General features: G+C 41.5%; 1 non-coding gene across 1 annotated transcript; it reads left to right on the plus strand.

Annotated features, from left to right (window-relative positions):
• The first annotated feature begins 4,043 nt into the window (after positions 1-4,043).
• On the plus strand, positions 4,044-4,151 carry LOC130971990 (small nucleolar RNA R71). Its single transcript, XR_009083196.1, has one exon. It is a non-coding gene; the product is annotated as a small nucleolar RNA R71 (small nucleolar RNA).
• The last annotated feature ends 7,078 nt before the right edge of the window (positions 4,152-11,229 follow it).

Raw genomic sequence — 11,229 nt, forward strand, 5'->3', positions numbered from 1 at the left:
CTTGCTTCAAGAATCATTTTTAATGATTTTTCAGATCCTCAGTAACATGTCTCCTTTTTCATCATTCTTTCAAGAGCCAACATTCATGAACCACAAGTTCAAAAGACATATGCACTGTTCAAGCATACATTCAAAGAACAAAAGTGTTGCCACCACATCAAAATAATTAAACTACTATAAAATTCAGAATTCATGCAATTCTTTCCTTTTCAATTAAGCACATTTTTATTCAAGAAAGGTGATGGATTCATAGGACATTCATAACTTTAAGGCATAGACACTAAGACACTAATGATCATAAGACACAAACATGGATAACATAAAGCATAAAAATCGAAAAACAGAAGAATAAAGAACAAGGAAATCAAGGAATGGGTCCACCTTAGTGATGGCGGCTCTTTCTTGCTCTTGAAGATCCTATGGAGTGCTTGAGCTCCTCAATGTCTCTTCCTTGTCTTTGTTGCTCCTCCTTCATGATTCTTTGATCTTCTCTAATTTCATGGAGGAGAATGGAGTGTTCTTGATGCTCCACCCTTAGTTGTCCCATGTTGGAACTCAATTCTCCTAGGGAGGTGTTCAGTTGCTCCCAATAGTTTTGTGGAGGAAAGTGCATCCCTTGAGGAATCTCAGGGATTTCTTGATGAGAGGGGTCTCTTGTGTACTCCATCCTTTTCTTGGTGATGGGCTTGTCCTCATCAATGGGGGTATCTCCTTCTATGTCAACTCCAACTGAATAACAGAGGTGACAAATGAGGTGAGGAAAGGCTAATCTTGCCAAAGTGGAGGTCTTGTCCGCCACCTTATAGAGTTCTTGGGCTATAACCTCATGAACCTCTATTTCTTCTCCAATCATGATGCTATGGATCATGATGGCCCGGTCTATGGTAACTTCGGACCGGTTGCTAGTGGGAATGATTGAGCGTTGTATGAACTCTAACCATCCTCTAGCCACGGGCTTGAGGTCATGCCTTCTCAATTGAACCGGCTTTCCTCTTGAATCTTGCCTCCATTGTGCGCCCTCTTCACATATAGTTGTGAGGACTTGGTCCAACCTTTGATCAAAGTTGACCCTTCTAGTGTAAGGATGCTCATCTCCTTGCATCATAGGCAAGTTGAACGCCACCCTCACACTCTCCGGACTAAAATCCAAGTATTTCCCCCGAACCATAGTGAGATAATTCTTTGGATTCGGGTTCACACTTTGGTCATGGTTCTTTGTGATCCATGCATTGGCATAGAACTCTTGAACCATCAAGATTCCGACTTGTTGAATGGGGTTGGTGAGTACTTCCCAACCTCTTCTTCGGATCTCATGGCGGATCTCCAGATATTCACCCTTTTTGAGTGAAAAGGGGACCTCGGGGATCACCTTCTTCAAGGCCACAACTTCATAGAAGTGGACTTGATGCACCCTTGAGAGGAATCTATCCATCTCCCATGACTCGGAGGTGGAAGCTTTTGCCTTCCCTTTCCTCTTTTTAGAGGTTTCTCCGGCCTTGGATGCCATAAATGGTTATGAAAAAGCAACGCTTTTACCACACCAAACTTAAAATGTTTGCTCGTCCTCGAGCAAAAGAAGAAAGAAGAGAGTAGAAGAAGAAGAAATGAGGAAGAGGGAGATGGTAGTGTGTTCGGGCAAGAAGGGTAAGAAAGGGTGTTTAGGTTGTGTGAAAATGAAGAGTTAAAGAAGGGTATTTATAGGAGAGAGGGGGGTAAAGGTTCGGCCATTAGGGGTGGGTTTTGTGAGTTAAAGTGGTTTGAATTTGAAGGGTGAGGTTGGTGGGGATTTATGAAGGATGGATGTGAGTGGTGAAGAGAAAGATGGGATTTGATAGGTGAAGGGTTTTTGGGGAAGAGGTATTGAGGTGATTGGTGAATGGGGGAAGAAGAGAGAGAGTGATGGTGGGGTCTTGTGGGGTCCACAGATCCTGTGGTGTCAAGGAAAAGTCATCCCTGCACCAAATGTTGCTCAAAATCACGTTTTGAGCTATTTCTGGCGTTAAACGCCGGGCTGGTGCCCATTCCTGGCGTTTAACGCCAGGTTGTTGCCCTTTACTGGCGTTTAACGCCAGTCTGGTGCCCCTTTCTGGCGTTAAACGCCCAGAATGGTGCCAGACTGGGCGTTAAACGCCCAACAGCTAGCATTACTAGCGTTTGAACGCCAGCTTCTTCTCCTCCAGGGTGTGCTGTTTTTCTTCCTGTTTTTCATTCTGTTTTTGCTTTTTTCATTGTTTTTGTGACTTCTTATGATCATCAACCTACAAAAAAGATAAAATAACAAAAGAAAATAGTTAACTATAAAACATTGGGTTGCCTCCCAACAAGCGCTTCTTTAATGTCAGTAGCTTGACAGAGGACTCTCATGGAGCCTCAGAAATACTCAGAACCGTGTTGGAACCTCCCAACACCAAACTTAGAGTTTGAATGTGGGGGTTCAACACCAAACTTAGAGTTTGGTTGTGGCCTCCCAACACCAAACTTAGAGTTTGACTGTGGGGCTCTGCTTGGCTCTGTTTTGAGAGAAGCTCTTCATGCTTCCTCTCCATGATGATAGAGGGATGTCCTTGGGCCTTAAACACCAAGGATTCTTCATTCACTTGAATGATCAACTCTCCTCTATCAACATCAATCACAGCCTTTGCTGTGGCTAGGAAGGGTCTGCCAAGGATGATGGTTTCATCCATGCACTTCCCAGTCTCTAGGACTATGAAGTCAGTAGGGATGTAATGGTTTTCAATCTTCACCAAAACATTCTCTACAAGTCCATGAGCTTGTTTTCTTGAATTGTCTGCCATCTCTAATGAGATTCTTGCAGCTTGCACCTCATAGATCCCTAATTTCTCCATTACAGAGAGGGGCATGAGGTTTACACTTGACCCTAAGTCACACAAGGCCTTCTTGAAGGTCATGGTGCCTATGGTACAAGGTATAGAAAACTTCCCAGGATCCTGCCTCTTTTGAGGCAGTTTCTGCCTAGACAAGTCATCCAGTTCTTTGGTGAGCAAGGGAGGTTCATTCTCCCAAGTCTCATTTCCAAATAACTTGTCATTCAGTTTCATGATTGCTCCAAGGTATTTAGCAACTTGCTCTTCAGTGACATACTCATCCTCTTCAGAGGAAAAATACTCATCAGAGCTCATGAATGACAGAAGTAAGTCCAATGGAATCTCTATGGTCTCATTTTGAGCCTCAGATTCCCATTGGAACTCAGAGGAGATTGGTACACGCCCACTGAGGTCTTCCTCAGTGGCGTCCTCCTCTTCTCTTTCCTCTCCACATTCGGCCATGTCTATGGCTTTGCACTCTCCTTTTGGATTTTCTTCTGTATTACTTGGGAGAGTGCTAGGAGGGAGTTCAGTGACTTTCTTGCTCAGCTGACCCACTTGTCCTTCCAAATTTCTGATGGAGGACCTTGTTTCATTCATGAAACTTTGTGTGGTCTTTATTAGATCAGAGACCATTGTTGCTAAGTCAGAAGTATTCTGCTTAGAACTCTCTGTCTGTTGCTGAGAAGATGATGGAAAAGGCTTGTTATTGCCAAGCCGGTTTCTTCCACCATTATTATTGAAACCTTGTTGAGGTCTCTCTTGATTCTTCCATGAGAGATTTGGATGATTTCTCCATGAAGAATTATAGGTGTTTCCATAGGGTTCTCCTAGGTAATTCACCTCTTCCATTGAAGGATTCTCAGGATCATAAGCTTCTTCCTCAGATGAAGCTTCCTTAGTACTGCCATGTGCATTCTGCATTCCAGACAGACTTTGAGAAATCAAATTGACTTGTTGAGTCAATATCTTGTTCTGAGCCAATATGGCATTCAGAGTGTCAATCTCAAGAACTCCTTTCTTCTGACTAGTCCCATTGTTCACAGGATTTCTTTCAGAAGTATACATGAATTGGTTATTTGCAACCATTTCAATCAATTCTTGAGCTTCTGCAGGCGTCTTCTTCAGATGAAGAGATCCTCCAGCAGAGCTATCCAAAGACATCTTGGATAGTTCAGAGAGACCATCATAGAAAATACCTATGATGCTCCATTCAGAAAGCATGTCTGAGGGACATCTTCTGATTAATTGTTTGTATCTTTCCCAAGCTTCATAGAGGGATTCTCCATCCTTCTGTCTGAAGGTTTGGACTTCCACTCTAAGCTTACTCCATCTTTGTGGTGGAAAGAACTTTGCCAAGAAGGCATTGACTAGCTTTTCCCAAGAGTCCAGGCTTTCTTTAGGTTGAGAGTCCAACCATATTCTAGCTCTGTCTCTTACAGCAAAAGGGAATAGCATCAGTCTATAGACCTCAGGGTTAACCCCATTAGTCTTGACTGTGTCACAGATTTGCAAGAATTCAGCTAAGAACTGATGAGGATCTTCCATTGGAAGTCCATGGAACTTGCAATTCTGTTGCATTAGAGAAACTAATTGAGGCTTAAGCTCGAAGTTGTTTGCTCCAATGGCAGGGATAGAGATGCTTCTCCCATAAAAATCAGGAGTAGGTGTAGTGAAGTCACCCAGCACCTTCCTTGCATTGTTGGCATTGTTGTTGTTTTCGGCTGCCATGTGTTCTTCTTCCTTGAAGAATTCGGTCAGGTCCTCTAAAGAGAGTTGTGCTTTAGCTTCTCTTAGCTTTCTCTTCAAGGTCCTTTCAGGTTCAGGATCAGCTTCAACAAGAATGCCTTTGTCTCTGCTCCTGCTCATATGAAAGAGAAGAGAAAAAGAAAATGTGGAATCCTCTATGTCACAGTACAGAGATTCCTTGAAGTGTCAGAGGAAAAGAGAAATAGTAAGAAGAAGGAGAAGAAGAATTCGAACTTTATTAGTTAGAGTTCGAATTGTTCATTTAGAAGGAGTGGTACTCCATAAATAAAGGATGTGGGAATGAGGGAAGAGAATTTTCGAAAATTCAATCTAAAAGATGTTGATAATTTTCGAAAATTGAAAGTAGAAAAGAAATCAAGTGATTTTTGAAAAAAGATTTTGAAATTAGAAATTAAAAAGATTTGATTGAAAACTATTTTGAAAAAGATGTGGTTAAGAAGATTTGATTGAAAAGTTATGGTTTTAAAAAGATGTGATTGAGAAGATATGATTTGAAAACAATTTTAAAAGATATGATTTGAAAATAATTTGAAAAGATATGATTTTTTTTAAAAAATAATGACTTGCCTAACAAGAAAAGATATGATTCAAACATAAAACCTTTCTCAACAGAAAAGGTAACAAATTTGAGATGTTCAATCAAATCATTAATTGTTAGGAAGTATCTTTGAAAAAGGAAAGAAATTGATTTTGAAAACATTTGATTGAAAAGATATGATTTGAAAAAGATTTGATTTTGAAAAACTTTGAAAACTTGAAAAAAGATTGATTTGAAAACAAAATCTTCCCCCTAGCACCATCCTGGCGTTAAACGCCCAGAATGGTATACATTCTGGCGTTTAACGCCCAAAATGCACCCTTTTTGGGCGTTAAACGCCCAACCAGGTACCCTGGCTGGCGTTTAAACGCCAGTCTGCCTTCTTCACTGGGCATTTTTGAATGCCCAGCTTTTTCTGTATAATTCCTCTGCAGTATGTTCTGAATCTTCAATTCTTTGTATTATTGACTTGAAAAGACACAAATAAAAAATATTTTTGGATTTTTAATAATCAAAATGCAACAAGAATCAAATAACAATGCATGCAAGACACCAAACTTAAGATGAGACACTAGACTTAAGCAAGAAACAGCAAATATTTTTTTTTGGTTTTTATGATTTTGTAATTTTTTTGTGTTTTTCGAAAATTAAGTGGAAAAAGGTATCAAAATTCTTAATGAGAATTCCAGGAATCAGTGCAATGCTAGTCTAAGACTCCGGTCCAAGAATTAGACATGGCTTCACAGCCAGCCAAGCTTTCAAAGAAAGCTTCGGTCCAAAACACTAGACATGACCAAAGGTCAGCCAAGCCTTAGCAGATCACTGCTCCAAGAGCAAAATTGATGAGAATCAACACGCTCCTGTGGTGATAAGTTGAAACCTCGGTCCAATCAGATTAGACATGGCTTCTCAGCCAGCCAGATTTCAACAAATCATCATGAAACTCTAGAATTCATCTTCAAGAATTTCGAAAAAAAATAAATACCTAATCTAAGCAATAAGATGAACCATCAGTTGTCCAAACTAGAACAATCCCAGGCATTGTTACCAAAAGCTTGCTCAAAACTTGAACAATCCCCGGCAACGGCGCCAAAAACTTGGTGTGCGAAATTGTGAACAATACTTTTCACAACTCTCATAATCCCTGGTCATGAACTCCAAAAACTTGGTGATTCACTTCCATGGCATTACACAACTTCGCACAACCAACCAGCAAGTGCACTGGGTCGTCCAAGTAATACCTTACGTGAGTAAGGGTCGATCCCACGGAGATTGTTAGCATTGAAGCAAGCTATGGTCATCTTGTAAATCTTAGTCAGGCAAACTCAAATGTATATGATGATGAACGAAAATAACATAAAGATAGAGATAGTGATACTTATGTATATCAGTGGTGTAAGAGCTTCAGACAAGTGTATGAAGATGCCTTCCCTTCCGTCTCTCTGCTTTCCTACTGTCTTCATCCAATCCTTTCTTACTCCTTTCCATGGCAAGCTCGTGTAGGGTTTCACTGTTGTCAGCAGCTACCTCCCATCCGCGCAGTGAAAGCTAATGCACGCACTCTGTCACAGTACTGCCAATCACCAGTTTGGTTCCCTCCCCTACCGGAATAGAATCACTCTTTTGCGTCTGTCACTAACGCCCAGTAGGTTACAGGTTTGAAGCACGTCATAGTCATTCAATCATTGAATCCTACTCAGAATACCACAGACAAGGTTAGACCTTCCGGATTCTCTTGAATGCTGCCATCAGTTCTTGCCTATACCACGAAGACTCTGATCTCACGGAATGGCTGGCTCGTTTGTCAGGCGAGCACTCGGTTGTCAGGCGATCAACCATGCATCGTGCAATCAGGAATCCAAGAGACATTCACTAAGCCTCAGATGCTTGTAGAACAAGAATGGTTGTCAGTCACCTTGTTCATGGGTGAGAATGGTGATGGGCGTCAATCATCACCTTCATCATGTTGAAGAACAAGTGATATCTTGGTAAAAGAACAAGCGGAATTGAATGGAAGAACAATAGTAATTGCATTAATACTCGAGGTACAGCAGAGCTCCACACCTTAATCTATGGTGTGTAGAAACTCCACCGTTGAAAATACATAAGAACAAGGTCTAGGCATGGCTGAATGGCCAGCCTCCCAAAGAGGGTTCAATCATAAAAACATGATCAAAAGCTCTTTCTAAAAGCTCCGTAAAAGGTCCTACTTATAGAAAACTAGTACATAGATGAGTAAATGACATAAAAATCCACTTCCGGGCCCACTTGGTGTGTGCTTGGGCTGAGCAATGAAGGAATTTCGTGTAGAGACTCTCCTTGGAGTTAAACGCCAGCTTTAGTGCCAGTTTGGGCGTTTAACTCCCAATTAGGTGCCAGTTCCGGCGTTTAACGCTGGAATTTCTTGAGGTGACTTTGAACGCCGGTTTGGGCCATCAAATCTTGGGCAAAGTATGGACTATTATATATTGCTGGAAAGCCCAGGATGTCTACTTTCCAACGCCGTTGAGAGCGCGCCAATTGGGCTTCTGTAGCTCCAGAAAATCCACTTCGAGTGCAGGGAGGTCAGAATCCAACAGCATCTGCAGTCCTTTTGAGTCTCTGGATCAGATTTTTGTTCATGTCCCTCAATTTCAGCCAGAAAATACCTGAAATCACAGAAAAACACACAAACTCATAGTAAAGTCCAGAAAAGTGAATTTTAATTAAAAACTAATAAAAATATACTAAAAACTAACTAGATCATACTAAAAATATACTAAAAACAATGCCAAAAAGTGTACAAATTATCCGCTCATCAACTATGAACCTACTTATGACTACCGAGCGCATCAAGAGTCAAAGGATCGATTCAAGGAAACAGTGGATCGATTTCAGGCAACCATTCGTCAATTGGAGCAAGCGATAAATCAATTAGCTTCCCAACGTTCGGACACTCAAGGAACTCCCATGGCTTCATGTGGACAATCTAATGAAGAACGTAACATGAAGGAGATACTAGAAACTCCAGTGAACTGTACGGAGCATGACTTTGTACTGGAACAAGTGGAGAAAGCCGGAATTATTGAAGAATAAGAAGTGGTTGAAGACTTAGGGGATGTAGAACCTCCATGGGAAAGTCCAGTCATAGAACCCCCTTCCAAGGCATTTGAAATTGATGCTGAGGAGGGTGTACAACCTCCAAGGGATATCATAGTTGAAGACTTGGAAGAGGTTGATCAAGAGATGGAGATTCAAGAAGAAGAAGCACAACCTCTCATGCCCTTGGAAAGCAATGAAGAGGAGATTGAATTGGAAGAAAGCTACCAAGAGGAAGAGGTTGATATTGAAGAAGCTTGCAAAGCGGTGGTAGTTGTCAAAGAAGAGCATAAGGGAGTGGAGCTTGCAATTTCATTAAAAATACCTCCCCCTAAGTTTCCATCATCCTTCACAACATTCAAGTGGGTAAAATTCATATCCCTTAGCTTTCTAACCCCACTTGAATATGGGCTACTGGAGACGGATGGTCAACTTAGATCTCTTTGTGGCATTAAGAGTAAGAGGAAGATGGTTAGTGATAAGATTTATCCTACAAGGTTCAACATGGTTGTGTGCTCAACATTTAAACGCAAAGGTTGGTTTAGAGCTCAACTGAATGGGACTACGAAGTTGTCTGGCTGCTTCAGTGAGAATTCAGACTGTTTGCTACCCGGATGGAATAATATTGCTCAACAAGAAGACGGGTGCAAAAACAAGATTTGGGATCCCGGAGGCTACTGGAATTCTAAACACTGGTGGAGATTCCTAGATCAGTACAAGCATAAACCACCATAACAGGGAGCTCACCAAATGTCCAACTTAAGGACTTTAACTAAAAGTGCTAGGTGGGAGACAATCCACCATGGTATGATCGTTTCTTTTTCATTTTTATCTAGTTTTATTTGTTTCCGAGTCTTATTTTATCTTATTATATTGAACCTGGAGTTTTGCATAACATTCATATTAGCATTGCATTCTGCATTTTTCATGCATAAAAAAAATGCCACGCGACGCGATCGCATCAACGACGCATCCGCGTCGCAAGGAGAGGGGAGAAAATAAAAACGAACAGAGAGTCACGCTGGAGCGTGGCTGGAGGGATGCCAGTGGCACAAATCACGCGACCGCGTCGCTGACGCGTCCGCGTCACATGGGAATAATAGCCTCCCACGCGATCGCATGCCCCACGCGGCCGCGTGCCCTGATTTTCGACGTAAAAAGGGTGCACAACGAATTATTGTGCGAGAGTGGTGCTGGATTGGTGCTGAACGCACAATTCTACCCACGCGGACGCATGGCTCACGCGTCCGCGTCATTCCCTTCTAAAAGCCCCCTCACGCGATCGCATGCCCCACTGATCGGGGTAAAACTTGTCTCTCAACAAATTCCCATTCAGCAAGTGTACCGAATTGTCGTCAAGTAAAACTCACAATAGAGTGAGGTCGAATCCCACAGAGATTAACGGATTAAGCAATCAATGGTTAATTGATTATCCTAGTTAGACGATTCAGATTTGGATGAGGAGCAGCAGGAATGACAGAAAAGTAAAGAAAGCAATAAAGTGTAGAAAAGTAAAATGGCAAGAAAAGTAAATGTAAGAACTAAAAATAAAATGAACATTGGGATTGAGAGATATTGCAATCCTCCGGATCAAGTTCATTCTCATCTCTTCCTCAATCAATGCATTCATTGATCTCCTTGGCAATCTTAAGTGATTGAATTACAATTTCTTGTAATTCAATCTCTCAAATCTTGATCAATAGCCAATTCCTTGGTCAATTGCTCATGAGAAGAGATGAAGTATGGTCACTGATTATACCACATGCATTTCCCAAATCAAGTGTTGAGAGGATTATAGTCACATATCCATCCAAACCCAATTTGGTCCAGCATGAGAAAGCATTTCTAGCATGATATCTTCATTCCTCTTTCAAGGTTCAGAAGAGATCCAAGTATGAATAGTTTCTTTTCCAAGATAACTACCCAATTGGATGAAGATCGAAAGCTCTCTAGTAAAATCAAGAGAAAAGAAAGAAGAAGAAGAAGAAGAACTACACTTAATCCATTAAATCACAATAGAGCTCTCTAACCCAATGTAAAGAGTTAGTTGGTCATTGCTCTACCAAAATAGAATTACCTGAATGTAAAAACTAAGGCCTTTATATAGGCTCTCCTAAATTACAAAATGAAAGCAAATTACACTTAAATGAAAATTCCTATTCTAGATGCTTCTTGTGGCCTTGATTGGTTGACAATTGTGGGCTTGCTTGCTTGAGCTTTGAAGTGGACTTGAGAGAGAAGTGATCCAATTGAGGCCCATGATGAAATGCTGCCCAGTTGGTGTTTTTGGGGCTTAAAAGATGCCTCTGGTTTGTGCTCCAATTTCATGCCCACTATAGATTATTATACATCGTTGGAAAGCTCTGAATGTCAGCTTTCTAACGCAACTGGAATCACCTCAATTGGAGTTTTGTGGCTCAAGTTATGCGTGTTTGAAAAAGGCATGGTCAGGCTGTCAGGTACCACGTTAACTTCCACATTAACTAAGTTAACGTGGGAGTTAACGTGGCTCATGGTGGTATGTGTGGCTCCTTCCAACGTTAGTGACAATGTTGGGTGTCACTAACGTTGGCGAGCACCTTCTTTTTTCACACGTTAGCCTCCACGTTAACTAAGCTAACGTGGAAGTTAACGTGGCTCCTTGGGGGGGTTGTGTGGTTGCTTCCAACGTTAGTGACAATGTTGGGTGTCACTAACGTTGTCGACCACTTTGTTCCTTCACGTTAGCTTCCACGTTAACTAGGTTAACGTGGGAGTTAACGTGGCTTAATGTGCTTTGGCCAACGTTAGTGACAATGTTGAGTGTCACTAACGTTGGCTTCCCCCCTTCCTTCTTAACGTTAGAGGCCACGTTAACTAGGTTAACGTGGACTCTAACGTGGCCACTCATGAGCTTGGTCCAACGTTAGTGATAATATTCAGTGTCACTAATGTTGGCTCCATTTTCTTTCTTCAAAGTTAATGCCACTAACTTTTCTCCCTAACGTTGTGGCTTTCCTTCCTTCCACGTTAGTGTAA

Source organism: Arachis stenosperma, chromosome 3 (genome assembly GCF_014773155.1).
Source record: "Arachis stenosperma cultivar V10309 chromosome 3, arast.V10309.gnm1.PFL2, whole genome shotgun sequence".
NCBI lineage: Eukaryota > Viridiplantae > Streptophyta > Magnoliopsida > Fabales > Fabaceae > Arachis > Arachis stenosperma.